The 24,359-nt window shown below is 35.5% G+C and overlaps 1 long non-coding RNA gene across 1 annotated transcript in view; it reads right to left on the bottom strand.

Moving 5' to 3' along the window:
• Nucleotides 1-24,020, bottom strand: part of LOC130453828 (uncharacterized) — a 57,671-nt gene extending 33,651 nt beyond the window's left edge. The window contains exons 1-2 of the long non-coding RNA XR_008911413.1: nucleotides 10,830-24,020; nucleotides 4,398-4,497 (exon numbers count right to left, since the gene is read on the bottom strand). This is a non-coding gene — a long non-coding RNA (uncharacterized LOC130453828). The remainder of the gene's footprint in view (nucleotides 1-4,397; nucleotides 4,498-10,829) is intronic.
• Between the last annotated feature and the right edge of the window lie 339 nt (nucleotides 24,021-24,359).

The following is a 24,359-nucleotide window of genomic DNA, read 5'->3' as shown; positions in this document are numbered from 1 at the left end:
GAAAATACTGAGCACTGCTTCTATATTTAAGGAGATGGTAGATGAAATCAGGAATGATCTATTAGAATTCAAAGTGAGATGCAAAGTTGGTTATTACCGAACTTAAACTAAAAGCAGGAAAGACTTCTGTGACCCTATCTTTTTTTACTTGTTCCTCTTACAGCTGGAACCTAAATTTGAATATCAACATATATTTAAAAGTTTTTTCTCCTAGAATTTTTTCCTAATAGCAATGAGAACAATTATAGAAATGTCATGTTTGTTTCTACTATAGTGCTAAAGAGGCAGAAAAAATTTTGTCACAGCAAATTAGACAAAGAAAGCAACTAATTACCAACGCCTTCTTTTGCCTTTTGTATTTAAGTGGAAAATACCTTTACACAGAGATCTTTTGCCCTATATGTTAATAAGCTATCAATAGTACCATTACAATGTATAATACTATTTTTTTGAAAAATTTCTCCTGAATTATTATAATTTGTATATGCTTTTGGACATTTGATTCCCACTAAGGTTCTCAGCAGCTAAATGGTGGAGAACCCCTTGTATCACCACCCCTACACATTAATGTTTTTAATAGCAGTTGACAAAAAGCAGAGATTCTCCAGCCCTTGTTCCCAGCTTTCAGGGGGCAAAACCAAGGATGATCTGTGCCCATCAGCAGCTGCTTAAGCAGTGGGCTAGGGTACACTGCTGTGAGCAAAGCATCTGCTTATTGAGGGGGAAATAAGATTATATTTTTCCAAGTTTTCATTTCCTTTTAATGATACAATATGACCTTGAATTCCCAAGTTTATACTTAATTGCTGATTCAACTACCTAAACTCCCCCAAATTTAGCTTAAGGAAGTATGAGATGAGGAAGTGATGTGAACCATACTGGAGTAAAATTTTACTAAGTCTTTCTGAATAAACTTAAAACAAATTCAGGTATCTTATCTATATTCACTTATGAAATATTAATTAGAGTCCCATCCAAGAAGCAAAAATAGCAGGCTCCTGTGGCATTACAACTTAAAACTTGATATAAAAAGAAAAAAAAAGCAAAATTTGACCTGCTCTTTCCTTTGAAATACACACATGTGTAAAAATAAGCTTCGAAATGAAATTTCCACTTTTTAATAAGATAGGCATTCAGTTGATAACATAATAGATATTATTGATACATAAATGAGAATTAAAGTAATATCTGCATTGTTTAATAATTACAAATATTGTTTGTCTACAAAGGTTATATGGTATTAGAAGAAAAATGTGCGATATTAAATTTTATTGAATCATTTCCATTATTTAAAGTTGTCTTAAGAGAATCCTTTTCAAAAAGTGAATATAATTTTGGCCATAACTAAGCAATTTCTCTGTTCTATCAATAAAAAGCAAATAAATGTTCAAGTACACCACAAAAGTACACTAGAAAATAACAATCGAATTTTGACCAGATCCCCAAGAAATTACTCCTTAAAAATTTTCACAGGAGTCATGTATCAAAGACATACACCCCCAAAACCCCCAAACTAAAACAAAACTCTAGTCATCTAAAGAAAAAATTCTATAGAAAACATCTAAGTATGATTAAAAAAAATTTTAAACCTATTTCAACACTAATTGATTACTGAAATTAGTGGATTAAATAGTTGTCTGAGCATTGGCATTATGAAAGTTTCTGCTTCAAACAATGGTCTGGTCACAAACAAACAAACAAACAAACAAACACCCCCCCCCCCCAAACCAAAAAACAAGTAAAACCAACTCCCAGTAATGTACACATTAGTGAAATAGTAGAACAGCAAATATTTTAGCTAAGAATACCCATGAGTGTGTAATGAATAGAAAAAACAAAATAAAATTTATCAATATTATCACTTAATTTATAATCCCAATATTTAAGTGATAAATTAGATTTTTTTCCTTTTAAAATCATCTCATAAATAAAAATTTTAAATGTTTGTCATTGAGATAAAATAAAAACAAGCTTAATATTGAGTATTGAATAATTTTACCACAAAAATCCCCCTTGAGGGAAAAAAATTATCTTACCACATTTAGAAGTTATTGCAACTGACAAGACTGTCTGAAATTAAAGTAGCTCTGCTAACACACTACATCCATAGTGTTATTCATCATGTGATTTATCTGCATTTTTAGTTTGTTACTGAAGTGCTCAGGAAAAAGCAACTTTTGAAAATTATAAAATTCTAATAAAATCAAGCTTTTGACAATAGCACTTCACAAGCAATTACGATTTTCATTACAAAAGCATAAGTTGAGAACTCAGAAAACACATGGAATATGAATACTGAAAAAAATAAAGTATTAGCACAAAAAGAAAAATTACACAAAAAAAGTTGACAAATTGTTAGCTAAATAAACTGGAAAGAAAAACTTAGCTTAGTTAAGCGATTTCTAACTCAAACAACAAATCTTGTGAAATGTCTCCATATCCCCTTTAAAGAGATAAATATATTATAAACAGCTACATCCTTCTAAGGGTCTTTACTGTTTTACTGCTAAATAAGAATAATTATGTGTTTAAGTTTAATTTTTTTCAGTCAGGAAAAATTGTCTATGAGAAAAAAAAAGCAAAGGCAAATGCATCTTTAAGGTTCTTATAGATCCAGGCAAATGACCAAAGTAAAGTTTTTAAAATATTTGGAAACCCCCAGTAGTTTAAGTCTGGAAAAGTAATTTTATGAAGTTGTTCTCAAAGGAAAGTCACTAAATAGCAATGACCATGACTTATTTACAAATACTGGACAAAAATATTCATTTCCTCTAATTGTTATGTTTGATAGAAATTATTCAAACGCTATACAAAATTTTGATTTTAAAAGTGACATTAAATTTGGTTGATTCTAAATATTTAGATGATTATATTAAAATTTTACCCTTCTTTTAGACATTCTTATCTGCTAAAATGGACACTATCTGATCTAAATTTACCATTTGGGAAAATAAATAAAAATAAAACCAGCAAGTTGCACCCATACATTTTTTGTAAATGAAAAAAAAAAAGTTTTTTTTTAGTATGGGATCCAGCCTTAGTCCAACTGACCTCTGATCAAAAGTATAACCATATACTTAATAAGTCATATATATTTTGAATATGTATTTACCACTATAAGTTTACTTAAATAACTTAAACCATTATGATTTAGTCATAAAGGTACTCTTAAAATATATACACTATTTAAATACATTTACTACTTTTACAACACATCATTCAAATACAATATGTATGCTGATTTTATTTACTCCAAATGTTAAGGATTTCTCTGAATGAAGAGATTAATACTGCAATAGAGAATAACACTCAGCAGGGGAAAAACACCGCCCCCCCCAACACTAAGTCAAATTTACTTTTTTCTTACACTTAAAAAATGATTAAACAACTCTTGTTATCTAAAAATTCAAATTACACCACTTATTAAAATCAAGTTTGGGGATTTCATGCAAACTAAAATATAAAGAATTTACTAATAAGGGATATTAAAAAAAATAAGACATTACTTGAAAATGTTACTACTTTGGATATTCTTACTGTACTGTAAATTTAAATACTGTGTATTTAAATTAAGACACTAAGCTTCTCTATTGAAAACTCTTGTTATTAGTTTAAATCTTCCAAATTTCCCAGATCAAAAGGAAAAAATATTACAGCAAAATATGGATTGTTATTACAAAGTTAGTTTCTAAACCATTTTCCACAAAAATCAAAGGCATTTAAAAAAAGCATGCTATTCTGGGATGTAGCATGTAAAATTAGAATTTATTACAATTTATGATTTAAGCAATTTTAACTTTTTGCTGACTATATAATCCTATAGACATTGCTTAAATAAAAGTGGGGTTTTCACAGTTTCAACCAAATAGGCATTTTTGTCCAGGTCAGAACTTATTTTTAATTTCACATTTGCTTCTTTTAACATTATTTTGTTAAGTTTACCAATAAATGTCTCTTAAAAATTAATTTTGCAGGCTATCTAGAACCTACTTATCAAATCTAGCCAAACATTAATTTAACAAAAACCTGTTGTAAACCAAGAATAATTATTTATAATAGGATAAATCTAAAATAGATACGACTTTAATTATGCATATTTTCATCCTCACATCATTAAAATGGAGAAACTGTCCATAAGAGAATCAGTATATGGTCAATTTCTTTCAACTCCAAAAAGTGCTTATAAATTCAGCTTTTTACACATAATTTGGCCCATCTCACAAGAGTATTTGGTGTGAGGCTGATTTTAAATTTCCTCACAAATTAAAAGTCAGGTTGCCCAACTTTAACAAAAATCCTAAACTACATCACTAGTTGAATCATATATCAAAAGCCAAACATAAAAATTTTGAGCTTTTAAATAGAAAACTATGGAAGTAATAAATTCATTAATCTACCTTAATCTCCCATCTTTTTCCATATATAATATGGGGGTTTTCAATCACAGAAGTTAAGTTGTTCTCCAGAATCAGTTCTCCTCTACAAAAAGGTCAAAACCTGCAATAAAAATGTCATGTATTATAGTTCGAAGACACTCAACAGATTTCCGACACCCACAGTTATGTAGTTGATCCTTAAACATAGATGTAGGTCATCAAAATGACCCTCACCTTGCCTATGTTCAGGGGAAGTCCTAATGTGAAAATACTGTTCTTTTTAAAGACTGGCTGATTAGAAACACCTGTGATACGCTTCTTTATCATGAGAAGACTTCAAATCAGATTAATATGTTTCTGCTATCATTTCTTCTTACAATATTCATTTCAGAAAGTAGGATGGGAGATATGGGGGAAACTGGAATAACTACTGTATGGTTAAGTAGGTTACTTATACAACTAACAGAATTAAAGTTCATTGTGAATTTGGTTAATTATAATTATTACCAAAGATGTTAATTTTTTAAAAGTATTAATTTATAGATTAAAAAAAGTTTGATAGTTCTAGAGTGGCTAAGTAGCTTTTGCTAAAATGCACCACCTCAAATAGCTAAAAGAGTGGTTATTTGTTTTGGGGGCAAATTGTTTAATTAGCTGCATCCCCAAATTATTAGCATTTTAAAACAATACAAATACAAAAAATACTATCAAAAGTAGTATTTACTATTGCAGACATAGTCTTTAATATCCAAATTTGAAATAAAATTTAGATAACAGAAACATAAGGAGAGGACCACAGTTTAATCCTATTCAATCAAAACTTATATAAAAAAAAGATAATCTTGATTTACCAGCAAGAAACGGATCTGAAAAGAGCCTTTGGTCAAATCATCTTGCTATGCCTTATTCTAAAAATTATATGACCAAATGTACATCTTCCATTTTCCATGTATTACTTAGCTTTCTGATGTCCCATTGACAACAATTAAACAATAGTTTAAATGGTATTTTTATATTATCAAAAAATGATAGCAAATATTGGTAAACTAATTAAAGTTCATCTTAATATTTTAAATTCTCCATTTTCACTTAAGATAATTTTAAAAACTTTTGTTTCTCAAAAAATTTTAATCCTTCCCTCAAAGGCAACTTTTATCCAAAAATATTCCTTAAACATGCAAAATCCTTTTAAAGATCAACTAAAATGTTTGGATTTATTAAATTTTTATTTAGAATGTATACACTTCAATACATTGAGTTTAAAATTATATGTGAGATGCTATTTTAAGACAGAATAATCCAAGGAAAAATGTTAGATTTTTAAATGAGAAAAAAAATATTATATTGACATGGATAATGAAAGCAGAAGATTAAAGTCTATTATAAAATTAAGTATTAATGTCATATGTATAGGGAAAGGAAAGAGTGGAGAAGCAATTCTAAAATACAGGGAATCAAATTTCATGTGCAGTACAAGAACATTTTGTAATTACATATTGTTAGGAAATCTCATCATTTTGCTAAGAAAATATTAAAATAATTTCCCATTGTTAAAACACTTTTAAAAACTACAAGTACCGTATATATGTAAATTTTCTGCCTGTTTAGCTTTTATTTCTAGGTGACATTTTGGGGTTTTTTTTCCCCCCTGAACTGTTATTTTGAGCAGTAATGGGGGAAGTTTAAAGTTCTCAGCAAGTTTCTTTGTGATAATACCAATATTTTTTCTACTTCTTTCTCAGTATATTAAATATCCTGGAGTTTTATAAAAATACTAAGAATAGAGAGTTCAGAACTCAAATAAACTAGATATATTTGAACCCTATAACTTCAAAAACCTATGATTTCTGCCGTTCAAAGGAGTGATCTGATTTTAGATAGTAAAGCAAATTAATGAGGGCCAAATCTATTTCCCCAAACGCTAGGAAATATAGTTTGGGGGTGGGGGGCGAGAGACTTCGGAGACAAATACAACAAATCAGACAAAAATACAAATGTGTAGGAACATAAATTAGTAATGGATTTAAACCTAAAATTAAATATAAATACAAAATTCCAATACTTAGTACCTGAAAAAAAAAAAAGTGCAGTATTGCTTTGGAACTTCTTCAGTCCTAAAGAATTAGGGGTAGAGGAGGAATTGGGGAGGAGGGGCACATTTATTGAAAAAATAAGATAAAAATCTATACCATAATTACTTCTAAAAACCACAGAGATCCATTAATTCCTTAATAAGGCATAGTCATCTAACACATTTCTTCCAGTAAAATCAGCGTCATATTGTTCTTTCTAGAAAGGGTTAAACAAATCAATACATGTGTGGATTTAAGCTCCATTAAACAAAGACAGAAGTCTTGACACAAGAGCCAATTTTCAACTAACAACCTAAAACAGTTTGCCAAATAAAAGTGACAAAATTTTGTAAACCCATGCTCATAATAAAAAAATAAAGAGAATTGGCTACTCAATTTGAATTTTAATTTGTTATGAATGATGTGATACAAAATTAAAGTTTATAGTAGGTTTTCAGCAAGCATATTCTTTCTTTCGGTAAATATAATTAATCTAAAAATTTTTTGTAGGTTACATTTTATTATGACTCAAGTCACTTTCACAGAAAACTACACGAAAGGCTTTACAGCACCCTAACAAATGGAGGCAGTTAAAAATAAAACAAAAGGAAAAGTTAGAAAACTAAGTTTTGGTTTTGCCATAGATTGTACCTATTGTTTGTTAAACATTATTAAGGTGATTGAGAAAATATGCAAGGTTGTAATAGTCTACATAGATAAAATGTCAGTATAACAAGAGAAAAGAATTAAAAATTTTTCCAATGAAAAATCAATTTCTATTTGGATCCTGCATAATGTGTTAGGAATTTTTTGGCCTTTCTTTGTATTCCCACGGACTAGCACAATGCCTGGCACATAGTAGGGACTTATATTAATTCTTGTTGATTGACTGAATGGTTAGCAAACTAAAATGAATAAAAATAACCTATCAAATGATGAAATTATATATTCTGGTAACCCATACAGTACTAGCAAGTACCCTAATTTACTCCCACTACATGTAAACAGGACATTAAAAAAAACAACCCACTATTATCACAATATACAATAACCACCATTTTTGGCACAGTACTCTGTGCTTTTCTAGTCATGTATATGAATAAATAAAATACTATTCTGTATAGAAATAAAAGGTGTACACAATATACTTTTTGCTTACACCTGCTGGAATATATGCCTACTTATCACAAAATCCAAGGTAAGTTTCACTGTTGGCTAGAAATTAAAGGAATCATTAAAATGTTTTTTTAATTAACATTTATCAGTTAATAATGTCCTCATCGATAAGAGTTGAAAACAATATATTTGTTGCATCTAGAATTCATGAAATCATCTTTTTTATTTGAAGGATTTTCTAAATACAGGATAAATTTAAAACAAAGGCATTTTATATATTTAACAGTTAAATTTGGCTAATATTTATTAAATCCAACACTTCCCACCTTTCTGAAAACCATCATAACAGTTAAGGAAACTGAAAAGCAAAAAATGGAATAATGGACAACAATTCCATTCTAATAAGTTATCATTTAATATTTTCTTTCCTAAAACTTTGTGAAGGTAAATCCCTCCTTTAATGAAATATTCTTGAAATTATCCAACTCGGATCTGAAAAATATACAAGACTGTTTATAAATAACGCTGTTACAGTCTGATCACAAGCTATTTTCAATTTATCAATGTGGATGTCATTAAAAAGCATTTTAAGTATTTTATTTAAAAACTACTTGAATGTTTATGAAGAACTTATCTTTTACCTAATGTGAGAATTTAAGAACAAAATTTAAAAGTTCCATCACGTGCATCAAAATAGAAAGAAAATCTACCTAGGAAATAAAAAACTACAAAAAATTATATATATATTTAAAAAACTACAAAAAATGTAGATGTACATCTACAGCTAACTGGTTTATCAGTGCTCACTACTTTTCTTTGAAAACCACACCCACCTTTTATCATGCCCAACTGAAATGGGAATGACAGTTTCAGAAATAAACTGGAAAAGAATTTATTTCTAATAGTATTTAAACAAGCACACCTTCCTAAAAAAATAAAGTTTAAAGTTTGGTAGGGAAAGGAACATTTCCGGTTAATGAATTCATCAAAATAATAAAATAAGATACACATATACACAATGTTTACCTATTATGTGATTTAAATTGTGAAGCAGCATAAATTTACTGAAAATTAAAAGTTTAAATTTGTAGAATTGGCCGATGAATCTAACCCTTTATTTACTGATTTTTAAAATAAAACATCTTTACAAAAGTTTTGTTTTCTACCCATAGGAACCTGTAGGAAAAGGCTTTTCAGTTTAAAATGTGATTAAAATGTGTATGTGTATAAACACACATATAACAATAAAAATTTACCTAGGTATGGTCACTCACACAAACAGGATGTTTTTGTCGCAAAAAACCCCCCAAACAACCCAACAAACCTTACCATCTAAAAAAAATAACCCAAAATTTTAAATCTAAATTAATTATAAGTAATTTAAAAATAACCTGCACATTTGCTTCATTAACCAATGAAAACTTGGGTTTCAAAATTTAAAAAGTCTTAAATGTGTTGCTTTAAATCATACAATTTTGTGAGGTCATGGTCCCTTCTGTTTTACTTTTAAAATCACAAACTTTTGATAGATTGAAAAATCATTTAAAATATGACTTAAAATCCAAACATCATTTTTTTTTCGCTGGCCACTTTCCACTAATTTCACTAATTAGTTATTTCCAAGTTACAGCAGTCCTAACTAAAATTTACAGGTTCTCAGCTTTAATTAGTCCAGGGACAAGGGGAAATCGAAAATACCACAATCCAGTTCAACCTTCAAACTCCCGAACCGCTTCTTGCCAGCCAATCGGGGGGCAAGAGACAAATCTACCCTCTAGTCCCCTGTTTTTTGAGTCTGTACTAAACATAATTTGAAAATAACCATACTACTCCCCCCCCCACATTTCTCCTTTTGAAAATGCCAGTTAGCAAGGCCAGCCCCCACCTCTTCAACCAAGAGAATTTAATCCATCTAGTCATTCCGGAATAATCCCAATCTTCAATCCAATACCCAGTTAACAGTGCATGATTATGTTTGCTGTGCATCGTTATTCCCCTCGTGAACAACCCAATAACTAGCTAAAACCATTTCCCCAAGGCGTGCGTCTAACAAGCCAAGTATTTGCCAGCGAAGGGTTAATCTGGCGATTTAGCGGAGAGGGTGCAAGATCTAGAATACATATCTTTAATAAGTAAATTTTACCAAAATTACGAATAAAGCATTATCTAAATGAAGTTAAAGCAGTCCCTACAGTCATTTGTGAACTGTACAGAAAAGCGACGGAGATGAACCTACAACGACCAATGCCAAGTAATACTTCCTTACCCCTCGGAGACAAGGGCGCTCTCTAAAAGAGATGGAGGTGGATAAATCATCCGATTGTCCCAGGGAAGACTTTTCCGGTTAACACTATTTGCAAGTGTCCTTTTCTCGGACTGCGACGTATTTGAGAAACAGAAATAAACTAGATCCAAAGAGAAGTAAGGGAGCTGCACCTCCGAAGCTTCACCCCTCCCAAGATAAAACCAAACCCGACAAACCGCAGAAGGGAACAGGAGGCCAGAGCAAGGGTGCCACCTACGAGCCCGAGCCCAGTCGTCTCCACCCCCCTTCCGAAATTAGGCGCCGTTACAACTTCCCAAGGGGCCCTGATGTCAGCTCCCCAAACTGGGCGGGGGGCAGCGGCTCCAAGGGGTACAGTCCTCCCGTTCTGGACGTCCTGAGTCGGGCTCGGGTGGACCAGTTGTCCACCTGGGCAGAGTCTTATATACCCATTGCTGGGTATACCTACACCGGTTAGTCAGGATCTTGAGTTCTCCCCTCTTTCACCCCAAGTTTCCTGTCTTGACTGGAGTCAGTGGACCAGGAGAAGGGCACGAGGTACCCAGTTCCTGGGGGCTCAGACATCCGGAGACCGGGTGTGAGTGCAAGGAGAGAAGCCTAAGGGCACACCCTGCCAGCGGCTGTCAAGGAGGCGCGACCGCCGGGCTTCGCCACCTCTGGCCCCGACTGCCCCTCCCCTCGGCTCCCGCAGGGGAGCAGGGATGACAGATACAGTGGCGGCCTCGGCGCGACCGCCCAGGCTCAGCTGGGTCCCGCTCAAACTAACGTCCCCTCCCCCACCCCCTACATCTCCCTCTCCCGCCACATCCCGCCGGCCGCCGCCCAATCCCTCCCGCCCAGGTTAGTCCCAGTCCCCAGGCTGGGGGAATTTTCCCATCCCGGGAGAAGACGAATTCTGCGCCCTTTCCCTAGAGCCCCCTCCCCCTCTGCCGCCTCTGCCACCTCTCTGGTGGCGTTCCACTGTCTCTTCGGCTTCCTTACCGATGGCGCTGGCCCCAAAGAAGTTCCACGTACTGCCTCCATCTAGAGGAAATTTTAAAAGATTTTTTGGCGATTTTTCAGGGGGTTCCCCATGGGGCTTTCCACCCGGATTAGGGTGCCCCGTTTCTCCCGCTGAAATGATGCGATCAAGCATCACTCGAAAATGGCGCCGAAAGCGCAAGGGCTCCTCATTCAAATTCGTTAGAGCCAACCCCGCCGCCCCAGGGCATGCCGGGAACGAGGGCGGCTACTACTGTCAATATCTCCTCATCCTCCCTCCTCCACTTTCCCAACAACTTTTGCACATGCGCAAAACCCCACCCAACTCTCCACACTTCTCCTCCCTCGAGTCTTTTACACATGCGCGTCAAACTCTTCGCGCTCCCCACTTCAACATCCTTTAGAGGCTGTCAAAGGCGCATGCGTACTCGTTCACTCCTCAACCGCAGGGATCGAGCCTACTGCTGCAGCAAGGCAGCAACGGTCCGTAGGTAGTTTGCCGTTTAATGAACTGATCGGAGTAAACAAATGTGGTTTAGGATAAACGTAAAAGAAAACGGTGGGCAACCGACCCTTTGTTAACACTCCGAACCAGAAAATGCGTGTGAGACTTTGTGTGTATTTACTCATGCGATGAGTGTATTCCTACCGAAACAATCGGTCCGTCTCGGAGCTCCAGCAGGCTCATGCGTGCTGCCCAAAGCCACAGCCCCTGTCGGTATTGGTGGCATTTCTAAATAAGATTTAGGGAGTTTAGAAGGAATGTTTTTTGTGAACCCTTACCACCTTTAGGCTGCCTATGTTCAAGAGAGCCTTTGCTTAGATAAATCCCTTATTCTTGACTTTAATGGAGTTACTATTGACTATGCCAATAAAAGTTTTAAGTATGCAGTCCTTGATGAGCTGAATTAGCACTAAGAAGAGGATTGAGTTTTTAGGTTTACAGTGAGGTAGAGCCTACCTAAGGAATAAAAGACTCTTATTTCCCTTTTACTTTAAGTTACATAGGGAGCTTGTTGAATGAAAAGCTCACTGGCTCTAGCATAGGAGAACTTGGATGGCTCCAACACTCTCCCCTGGAGTAACCTTGGGCAAGACACAACCTCCCTAAACCTCAGTTTCCAAATCTGTAAATGAGGGAGTTAGCTCATAGCCACTGAGATCCCTTCTACCTCTCTTTAATGTTCCTATGACTAGGTTATCCAACTTTTTAAAAACTTCCTAGGAGTTTCTAGCCAGTTGGTCTTTTTACTTACCCATTTCCCAGTTGTATGTGCTAAATCATTGATTTAGGTCAGGAAGGGCTCTCAGGTCGTCCTCTACTTAAACTCCCTCACTTTTCCTTTGGTTATCCTTGCTGTGCCTGTCTCCTTCCTGAGATTTTTAGGTTGCTGCTGACCTTTTTTCTTGGCTGAATGTTCCACATTTCTTTCCCACACTATAATAAGGACACCATCTGATAAGGACACCATCATTCTAGTTACTGGGTTCTGTAACATCAGTTACTGACTCTTCCCTTTCCCTCTCCCCCCTTCCCTCTGGCAATTAGCTGTGAGTCTTGATTCTGTATCTACATCTGTCATAAGCATTCCCCTTCTCTCTACTTTGTATTTCCTACTCTACCTTTAGGTCTTCATCTCCTTTACATGGATTATTGCTGTGTCCTCCAAATTCTCTGTTCTAATGCTCTCTAGTTCTGTTTCCAATCCATTTCCTCTCCAAATCTATTTTCCACAAAACTTAAATTTTTCTTCTTAAGATATTTTAAACATCTCCTGCCCCTCTTCAAAAATCTCTAGTGGCTCCTTATTGCTTCAAGGATAAAATACCAGTTCCTCATCTTTGTATTAAAACCTCCCACGATTGCTCTCATATATCTTTCTGGCCTTATTTCACAGTATAAGTTCCATGCTTGGATAGCTTGCTTACTAATTGTCTTCTGAACTCTTGATATGCCATCCTCTACTTCCCTGTCTGCACAACTATCCTCCAGGTCATGGATGAATTCTTCCCTCAACTTGGTCTCTTACAAGGTCTGCCACCTCCTAGGAGAAGCCTTTCCTGATTCTCACCAGTTGTTGGTCCAGGCTTCTTCCTAAAATTAATTTACTAGTCAATAAACAATAAACTAGGCCCAGTGCTAAGTACTGGAGAGTACAAAAAACAAACAAACAAACAAACAAAAAAAAACAACGTCACAGCCCTTAGGGACCTAATAAATGCAAGGAAACTTGAATTTACCTATGTAGGTAAGGTCTCAAGAGGGGCATAAAAGCTCCTTGAGGGCAGCAATCTGGATGGTAGCAACTGTCTTTTTAAAAGTCCCATTCAAATAGGAAGCAATTAGACATTTATCTAATTGAATTTTCATTTTAGCCTTCAGCCTTTAGAAAATTATAATCTCTCCCTAGGCTGGGTTCTTGAACATTCAGTAATGAAACACCTATTCTGGGTAAGGTCTTATCAAGCTAGGAAAGGCTCTGGTCCTGGCTCTGTGCTATAGATATTGTGCCTATTCAAAGACCACCATACCCAAGCTTGTAGAGTCATCTGAATGAAGAGTTTTTAAAAAATCACAATAACTCACAATAGAGTAGGAGTTCTTAATCTTTTTTTGTGTGTGTTATAGACTCTTCATAATCTGATGAATTGATATCTGATGATAATTTCAGTTAGATTAGTGAAAATAAAGATGTAATTTTTTTTTCTGTCTAAATTCGTGGAACTCCTGGAATCTATTCATGGACTTTGGGTGCCTTTAGACCCCAAGTTAGGAACCCCTATAGAAGAAGCTTTGTAAATAGGGAAGAAAAAAAGGGGATAAAAAAAAGTTAATACTATGGTTCCTCTACTGGCAAAAAAAAAAATTAAAAATAGCCTCTTGAAGGTTAAGAATTTGAAAATCTGAGCACCAGGGGGTAGGAATTATTGCTTCAGGAACACTTACAAAAATACCTTGGTTTCAGGCAGTTAAATTTATTGCTAAAAATGTAGCAAGAATTAAAAGAAATTTTGGCAAGAGAGAAATAAGTATTTTCTGAGAACTATGTATTTAATTTAGGCAGGTTAGTGGTTCTACTGTTTATGGTTTTTAATCCCCATTTCTCTGAATATTCATTTTTCATTTTGCTTAGGAGATAAGTGGATAATGATTTGATAACCTGATATTTCATTTGAAGCATAAAAAATAGTTCTGATCCCTCCTCCAATGCCAATTCTGTTGGAACCAGAATTATAAAATGTCCAAGTCATGAGGGTCCTCAGACATCAACAAGTCCAATAAGGACCTGAAGCATAGATTCCCACTACAATACCAACAAGAGGTCACTTAGCATCTGTTTGAAGACTCTTCTGTTATAGGGTACTTATCTCCTGAAGTAGCCCATTTCATTATTGCATAGCCCTACTTATTAGGAAGTATTCCTTTTATGTGGGACCTAAAACTGCCACTCTAAAACTACCACCCACAGCTCCTGGTTCTGCCCTCGGGGCACAGCAGAACAAGTCTAATCTCTTTTCCAGATGAGAGCCTTTCAAATATTTAAAGACAGCTATTATGTCTCCCTCTAAGTCTAGTCTTCTCTAAGCTAAACATCCAAAATTCCTCTGACCGATCATTTTTAGTACACTTTCAGGACTCCTTATAACCCTGGTTACTTCCCTCTGAATATACTCCCATTTGTTAATGTCTTTTCAAAAATATGTGCTCTTTATTATTTAATGGAAAGCAAGTACTTTTAAAACTCCCTGCTACCAAAGTACCAAGAAAAAGGAATGAGCCTTCAGAAATTCACAAGTTCTGTGAATAAGTAATTCAATGCCAAAGTTGGGGGTGCTATTAATATGAATTTAGGAGGATCTGCATCTGACCGTATATGATCTATTTAAAGACATTACATGTGAGTCTGAAAAATTTTCTAGGGATTAACATTTTCCTATATACTAGTCCCCTCCCCCTCAGCCCCCTGCAAATCTTACCTTCTGTTTTAGAATCACTACTGTGTATTAGTTCCAAGGCAGAAGAGCAGTAAGGGTCAGGCAATGGGGGAGGGGGGGGGATAAGTGACTTGCCCAGGGTCACACAGTCAGAAAGTGTCTAGGCCACATTTGAATCCAGGATCTCCTGACTCTCAATCCACTGAACCACCTAGCTGCCTCCTTCATACATACTCTCGTTTTTGTTAAAGTTAGAAGAAAACTTGGAAGATTACAGAATCCACTACTCTTATTTTATAGTTGAAAAAAAATAAGGCAGAAAGAAAAATTGTCTAAAGTAAACATTTATGGGCTTTTGCTTATTCCTCTTCTCTATGCTCCATTAGTCTCCAGCTTACTAGCTGTGTGACTTGGCTGGGCAAGTTACTTAATCTTTGTTTTACTCAATTTCCTCAACTGAAAATTGAGGATAACAACAGCACCTACCTCATTGGGTTGTTGTGAGAATCAAATGAAATATTTGTAAAGCACTTAGCATAGTGCCTGGCAGATAGAAAGTCCTATATCCATGTTGGCAAACCTAGGGCACTCATGCTAGAGGGGGTTGATCCCCTCCCCATCTCCACATGCACCCGAGGACAATTCTCCCCTTACCCACCCCTCTGCTCAGGAGCCCTATGGGAGCACTTCTTCCCTTCCCTGTCTGAGGAAAAGGGGCAGCTCACATGTGTGTGAGGGTCGCAGTTTGGGCACTCTAAAGGTTCACTATCACTGCTCTATATAAATGCTTATTCCCTTTTCCTTTTAATTCCTGCAGTGGGCATCGACACATGGATTTATGTCATCACTTTAGGGATTCGGCTATATCTTAGTTTCGGATAGAGAAGGGGAGCCAGTGTGGGTAGGGTTTGCTGGTTCCACATGAAATTTCTGTGAGACTTAAGACAATCCTTGCCCTTTCCAGGATTGCCTTTGGAGAGGTATATTTGTGCTATCAGTCCTAAAGGGTGTTTATTTTGCTAAAGGTAGTTATGTTCTTGTAGTATTTTACAAAATACCATTTTGTCACAATGACTAAAAATCCAAATATTTTATAATAATAGTTTCTATTTATACTGCATATGTGAAAAGAAATATTTTGCAGGCTTACATTTTATTCTCTCTCTCTTTTTTTATAATGGGTTTCCCTATCTTATGTAGGCTAGAAGTACAGGAGCTATTCACAGAACCAACTCTGGTGTAGATTGACACAAAGTTTTGATCTGTTCTACTTCTAACCTGGACCAGTTTTCCCCTCCTTAGACAGCCAGTGAGCTCACCCTATTAGTGAAGGTCTTTAGCTCAACCTTAACTCAGAACTCCTGAGATCTAACAGTCTCACCCTTCTCAGTGGCATAGGCCATATACTTATGTTCCAGTGCCAGTTTAACAAATATTATCTATGTTCAAGATATCTAAATAGGCACAAAATTTCCATACTTACTTTGATCTTTTAATTCATTACTGGCTTATATTGTACAATTGGTTTCTATACCACTATTTCTATGAATACTATAATAAACAAACTTATGAATTTTTAATACTTAACTTAAAGTAGACAATCCCTGTTAGGTTTGATACAGTATACATATAGTCTACTAGTTAAACCATGCCCAGACAGAATGTTGTTCAAACCTGCGAACATGGCAATTTATTTTCACAAATGTACTATGTAAGTCATTTTAGAATACTCTTATTTGTATGATTTTTGAGGTTGTTCTTAAGTAGCTAGTAGGAATCCTCAATTTAAATTCCTCCCTTTCTTCTAGTGACTTGGACATTTAAAGATGTGGTGAGCACAACTCCCTTTTTCCTCTTCTACCTTCCTTGACTTCTGGACAATGTCTACCCCAGGGAAAAATTTTTATGAAACTTGAGGTCTTACTACTTAGAAAAATACTGGGGGGCAGCTGGGTAGCTCAGTGGATTGAGAGCCAGGCCTAGAGACGGGAGGTCCTAGGTTCAAATCTGGCTTCAGACACTTCCCAGCTGTGTGACCCTGGGCAAGTCACTTGACCCCCATTGCCTAGCCCTTATCACTCTTCTGCCTTGGAGCCAATACACAGTATTGATTCCAAGATGGAAGGTAAGGGTTTATAAAAAAAAAAGAAAAAGAAAAATACTGCATTTTCAAATTCTCCTTTTCCACCTGGTCTCTGTCTAAAAATATGTTCATGTCTTCTTTTGTGAGAAAAAACATTAACCCCTTTAACTATAAATTCCATCTTTTTTTTGAATGAACGTCTAGAAAACATTATACACTCGTTGCCTCCCTTTCTTCATCACTTAATTACTCTTCAATGTCTTATAAACTAAGTCTGTCTCCACAATTATCCCTGAAATTGATCTATCAGAAACGACTATCTAATTGCTGAATCTAATGGTTTTTCTCCCCCAGGTCTAATCTTCTGAATCCTCTGACATGGCTGAACATGCCATTACTTTATTGATGTTTTATCCTTTATATATTGATGTTTATGACAGAGAACTCTAATTTAATTTCTGTCTCTCTCCCTTTGTCTCCTTCTCCCCCCTCCCCCTTAGATACAGACATAATTCTGAAATTTGTAGGCAATTTTCCTTTCTCTGTATATGCAATAATGTTATCATCCACTTCAGTGTATTCAAGTATCACCCTTATTGATCTATAATTCCAGCTTTACCTTTGTCTTTACTTTGAGACTTAAGTGAACAAATAACTCATATTTATAAAATGCTTTTGAAGTTTGCAAAGCACTTCATTTGTTTTCTTTAAAAAATTTTTTAAAACAACCTTATGAATTAGGTCCTATTGATTTTCCCCATTTTACAGATGAGGAGAAAGATCAGGGAGTGTCTGAGGCAGGATGCAAACCTAGTGCAAACATTCCAGTGCAAAAGTACTCTCCTTTTTCCTGATTCATGCCCTCCCCCACCTTGTAATTTCCCTATTATTGTCAAGAGTACCAGCATCCAGCCTTTCCATTCCTTACTCTCAACGCCCAAAATTCCATCAGTTGACAAGGCCTGTTGATTTTGTCTTTGTACTATCTTTTGATATGTCTCCTCTCCTCTGATATTGTCACCAGATTCGCATCACCTTATACTGAAGGCAATAATAGCCGCCTTGTTGATCTCTCTTCCTGTCTCATCACTCTAATCCATTCTCCACTCAACAGTCAAATTAATCTTCCTAAAGGTCTGACAATGTCACTCATTCAGTATGCTTGAGTGGCTCTCTATCACCTCTAGGATCAAATATAAAATCCTCTGGTTTGAATTTTAGAGGCCTTCAAAACCTAGCCCCGCTGCTGCCTTTCTACCTACTTCAGGACCATTGACACTAACCTCCTTACTGTTCCTTTCATAATACTCCATCTCCACAGTGGACATGTCACTGTATATCATACAGGCCTACAATTCTCTCTTTTTATTCCCTCTTCCTCCTTCTCCCTCTTTCTCGGTTTCCTTTCAAGCCTAAGCTAAAATCCTACATAAGAACCTCCTCTTAGTTCCTTCCCCCCCATTGGTTCCAAGTCAGAAGAGTGCTAAACAATGGGGTTAAGTGACTTGCCCAGGGTCACACAACTAGGAAGTGTCGGAGGCCAAATTTGAACCCAGGACCTTCTGTCTAAGACCAGGCTCTCATCAATAGAGCCACCTAAGCTGCCCCCTATGACATCTTTATATTATACACCATCATTCAAGACAAATCAATAACTAATAAGCATCTGAGCTAACTCTTAAGCCCCAATGGCTTTAATTCCCCTGAATTAAGTAGTTTATTCTTTCCATACTGATTACTATGTATATTAGACAATGTTCTATGGAATTAATTATGTCCCCATAATATTTTTTCAGGACTAATTATGCAAAGTGGAAAGCTGCTTTTTGTGTACATGCCTTTGGGTCATAAGTTCCTTAAAGTCTAGAATGTCTTATTTCGTATCTTTAATGCCTCTCCTCTAGGTCTTTTGTTCAGCAAATGCTTAGCAAATGTTTGTGAAATTAAAATATCCAACAAACTGTCTTTACTAAAATCCAACTTCTGTGGAATACTTTTGGTATTATGCTTTATATGAAGAATATGAGTGGTTCTTCAATTGCCCAACACCCTTTTGTTTCTCCCAATTCAACTTATTTTCGCTAGCTAATGTTAATCATACAAATATTATAAACTAAAACTTCACAGAAATACATACAATTGAAAAATTCTCCCTGGAACTTGATTATTTAAGAAACTGTAGATAGAATGATTACTTGTCTTATTTGTGTTGATTTGAGCATACAATTTTTAAAAAGCACAAACATGATTCACATGGGGGGACTTCCTATAGAGACCAGCTGAATAACATATACTCGACTTTTTGTTTGTACATAGATGACTCATTTGGTTTAGATTCTATTTGTTTTATGTGAACACTGAGACACATTAATATGGGTCATACAAAGGGGCAAATTTGAAAGTAGAACAGGAAATGTACTCTACTGTCAGTATTGTACATCGTTGAAAACATTTAATGTTTCCAAAGTCTACCATGTTTTAAAATGGACCAGATTAAGATAAGTTACATTTTTACCTCTTATTTGAAATTGTTCAAATGGATAAATCTGTATTCTCTGAGGTATTTTAATAAGAATCTGGTTTACTTTCTCACATCATTGTTCACAATTTAAGAATGTTAATATTTGAGAGAGTGAGTTGACTTTAGAAAGAGGTATCATAATATCATAGATTTAGAGCTGTAAGGTACCTTAAAGACAATCTAATCCAATCTCTCCAAATTTTATAGATGAGGAGGCAAAGGCTTACAGAGATTCATTAATTTGACTGAGAGTCACATAGCTTGTCAGTATCTGAGAGAGGATTTGAACTTACTTCTTTCTGGCTTTATTTCTAGCACCACAATGTAGCTATTCAAATGTTCTTTAAACAAAAAACAGAGTATCTATCTTCAAGCATCCTTAGCAGAGTTAAGAATCTTAATTCTCTCTAATAGACCTCTAGGGATCATTTATTCTAACCTTCCAATGCAGAAATCTTTTTATGTCCTACCTCCTCCATTATCTTGCATTCTTCTCCCCTCCAATCCCATAAATATTAACCTAGTATTCAACACCTCTCACCTAGATTATTGCCATAACCTCCCAAATGATGTTCCTGCAATCTGTCTCTAAACCCTCTAGAATCTACCCTCCACATAGCTGCCAAAATGGTATTTCAAAAGCACAATTCTAGGTAATGGTTTGCTCTGTTACCTCTAGGATAAAATACACATAAAGCCCTTCACAATTGGCTTTGTCCCATCTTTCCTGGCTGATTCCATATTACTTCCCAACATGTACCAAATAGTCTAGCCAAACAGGCTACTTTCTGTTCCCTATAACTGCATTCTATTTCCTGCCTCTCAGTACAAAGGCCCATACTTTGGAAGACTTTTCTTCTTTATCTCTGCCACTGGGTCCTGAACTCACTTCAAAGTTCAGCTCAAGTACAATCTCTTTCAAGGAGGCCTTTCTTGGTATCCCCAATTCTTAGGGCTCTCCTCTCTGAGAAATCACTTTGAATTTATTTGTGAATGTGTTTTATCTCCTTGGTAGAAGATAAGATTGAGGGCAGGGATTGCTTACTTTGACATTTTTATCCACAGAGCCTACCTAGTGCAATGCCTGGCTTAATACTAGGGGCTTAATAAATGCAAGATTAATGATCTCTAATTACTTTAGGTATTTTTCATATGACTTAAGTTTTCAAGCCTTCTCTATTCTGGGTGCCTCTTCTCTGTATATGCTCTGGATCTCAAAGTCTTTTAAAATGTAGAACTCATAACTGAACTCAGTAATTCAAATATCATTTACCAACTGCCAAAACCTTTCACATGTTATACTATCTCTTGGACATCTCAAAAATGATGTCTTAAAAACATCTCAAACTAATTATGTACAAAACAATTCCTCTTTTTTGTCTTAAACTCTTCCATTTTTCAAACTACATTAGGAATGGGCACCACCACCCTCACTGTTACCTAGATGTGCAACCTAGGTGTTAATCCTTAACTCATTCACACTCACTCTCATATCTGATCTGTTGCCAAGTCTTATGACTTCTACCTTCACAATGTTTCCTGTATATTTCCCCTTTTTTTAAATTCACATATCACAGTGCAGGCCATCGTTACCTTATGCCATGACTATTGCAATTGCCTTCTGGATGGTTTCCCTGCCTATAGTCTCTTCCCCACTCCAATTCATATTCCATTTAGCTGCTAAAGTGATTTCCCTAAAGGACAGGTTTGACTATACTGTTTCTCTGTTCAATAAACTCTTTGTTGTTGTTCAGGTGTTTCAGTTGTATCTGACTCTTTGTGACCCCATTTGGGGTTTCCTTGGCAAAGATATTGGAGTGGTTTGCCATTTCCTTCTTTAGCTCATTTTATAGATGAAGAAACTGAGGCCAGTAGGGTGAAGTGATTTGCCAAGGTCACATAGCTAGGAAGTGTTTAAAGTTGGATTTGATTTCCTGATTCCAGGGGCACCTAGTTGGCACAATGTGTCAGGTCTGCAGTCAAGAGTCATCTTCCTAAATCCAAATTTGGAAAGAGTCTGACATGACTGAAACAACTGAAATGACTAAAATACAACTTTTCAACTTTAGACCCAGTGTTCTATTACTGTACTACCTAGCTTCCCTCAATAAACTCTAGTAGCTCCCTGTTATCTCTGGAATCAAATATAAGATCTCTGAGGGTCTTAAAAAAATCCTTTACAACCTTACTTACCTTTTCAGTATATTATTTTTCTTACACTTTACTCCCCTCACAACACATTACCCTGGCCTTGTTTTTCCTGAACATAGCGTTTTATCTTCTAAATCTTTGCCTTTTCACTGGTTGTCCCTCTGCTTTCCTTTCTCATCTCCACTTCCTGGACTTTCTTTATTTTTTAAACTCTTGGTTCCAAGGCATAAGAGCAGTAAGAGCTAGGCAATTAGGGCTAAGTGACTTGCCCAGAATCACACAGCTAGAAAGTATCTGAAGTCACATTTGAACCCAGGACCACCTTTCTCTAGACTTGGCTGTCTATCCACTGAGCTGTCCAGCTGCCCCCTTAGCTTTCTTTTAGACTCATCTCAAAATCCAACCTTTGAAAGAAGTCTCCCTGCCCTTCCCAATGCTAGTGCATTTCCTCTGGTTTCTATCTCATTTATATTATACATATACATAGTTATTTTCCTGCTGTCTCTCCTATTAAGATATGACTTTTGGGACCATTTTTTTGGGTGCATAATAATGGTTTAATTGCTGCTTGTTGACTAACATAGTATCAGAATGATAGCATCTAATTTGGGAGGAACCTTAGAGAATATCTTAGAGTCAAATTTAGTCCTGAATAAGATCCCCCCCCAACATTCTTAAGAGATGCTTATCCAATTATGATTTTCATATCATTTAAAGGTGTGACCCAATTCACTTTTGGAGAGCTGAAAATGTAAGAAAAGATTATCGCCTAAATCTGCTTCTTTTCAATTTCCTCTCATGGTTCCTAGTTCTGCTGTTTAGGCCTAGTCAAACAAATCTAATCCCTCTTCCAAGTGAGAGTTCTTCAAAGGTAACTTTATTGCCCTTCTGGAGAGACTATGTTGTCATAATTTTTTTCTCATATGGCATGATCCAGAGGTCCTCCATTTTTGTTTCTCTCATCTGGATTGCTTTCAGTCTATCAATATCCTTTCTAAAATTTAACATCCAGTACTGATTACAGTATTCCAGATGTGATATGTAGGTGAGCCATATATATTACATTGTATTGTTTTGGCTGTTGCTTAGTTGGCATTAACAGAAAATTGTATTGGTTTTTTTTTTACAGGTTCCCCACACTGTTGTTTGCAATGACTTAAAGCCTTTAGCTTAAAAAATTTAAAACATTAACTCTTTTCTCCAAATTTCCCATTCACAAATTTGCACATTTAAAAAAAGAATTGTAAATTGCAAATTTTATGAACCTAAAAATCTCTATTTTCAGGAACTAACTTCTTAACATTTTAAAAAGAAACCATAAACATGTAGAAAAATGGATCTATTTTTATAGTTTATTGAAAGAAATTAGAGAAGTTACAGTAGAGTAAAATCCAACATCTACATGAATTTTTGGGAAATTTTTGTAAGTAGTAAGACCTCAAGTTTCTCTGGGGATTTTGGCGTTGATGTGGACATTGTCAAGGAAGTGTAAGGGATAAGGGAACCAAGAACTTCTGCTAACCAAGTCTTTACATTCCTACTCATTACTTACTAGTTACTTTATATTATAAGTCAGTCTGTTTACTCATACTATAAAATGGAAATAATTATTTTGCATGAGAGTGACTGATGTTGACCCTAAGGAAAATGAAGGCATTCTACCAGGAGCCACTGTATTACAGTGCTATTTTTTTTAATAGTTAGAAGGAACCTTAGAGATTATTTGCCAGTTAGATTAGATAATGTTGTCTATTTGGGGCATAGTCGTGTCCATTTTCATAATATACAAGACAGAACTAATCCTATAGTGAAATAAGTTGAAAAATATAGTATGCTTCCTCTTGGATGCAGAATGCTTATGTGTTTAGGCCAAATTACCCTTTTCAGGCTACTCCTGGAGAAACAGTTCATTTTGAATAGTTTAGTATACTCTAGAGGGAATATTTTTTACTTAAATTATTCCATTAAAAGATTAGATTTATCATATTCTAAATTTAATACTTAAAATTTTTGCAATTAACTTCATATTATGTGAGTGATATAGTGATCTACAGCGGCATGGGGAAAAGAATAGGGATAGAGCCTGTGTTTTCAGTGGTATAAGGAACTTCCTTACACCTACTACTCTAATTCTCACCTCTAGGGTCAAATAGAATAAATGTTTCCTCCTTCACATGGCCATCCTTTAAATATTTCAAATACAACTATCTACATCCCCTGTAAATCTTCTATTCTCTAAGATAAATATCCCTAGTTTCTTCAGCCAACTCTTGTAGGATATTATAATTAGTCCTGGTGCCATTCTACCTTTCATGAAAGTTGCCTTGTCTTAGTTGTGCTTCTTGTGACAGGCAGGTAGTAAAGTGGATAAAATGCTGGGCTTGGAGTCAAGCAGATCTGAATTCAAACTATCCTCAGGCATTTACCACCTTTGTGGCCCTAGGAAAGTCGCCTAAAATTTATTTATTTTTAGGTATTTTTCCAAGGTTCACATCTCTCCCTCCCCTCTTCCCTTCCCCCTCCTGGAGCTGACAAGCAATTCCACTGGGTTATACATATATTATCACTTACAACCTATATCCATATCATCTATTTGTGTAATAGAGTAATCTTTTAAAACCCAAACCCCAAGTCCTATACCCATATAAACAAGTGATAAAGCATATGTTTTTCTTTTGCATCTCTACTCCCACAGGTCTTTCTCTGGATGTGGATAGCAGTCTTTCTCACAAGTCCCTCAGAATTGACCTGGATTGTTGCATTGCTATTAGTAGCAAAGTCTATTACATTTGAACATCCCATAATGTTTCACTTTCTGTTTACAATGTTCTCCTGGTTC

The sequence above is a fragment of the Monodelphis domestica genome, chromosome 4 (genome assembly GCF_027887165.1).
Source record: "Monodelphis domestica isolate mMonDom1 chromosome 4, mMonDom1.pri, whole genome shotgun sequence".
NCBI classification, from domain to species: domain Eukaryota; kingdom Metazoa; phylum Chordata; class Mammalia; order Didelphimorphia; family Didelphidae; genus Monodelphis; species Monodelphis domestica.
This window is presented reverse-complemented; position numbering and strand designations above follow the sequence as displayed.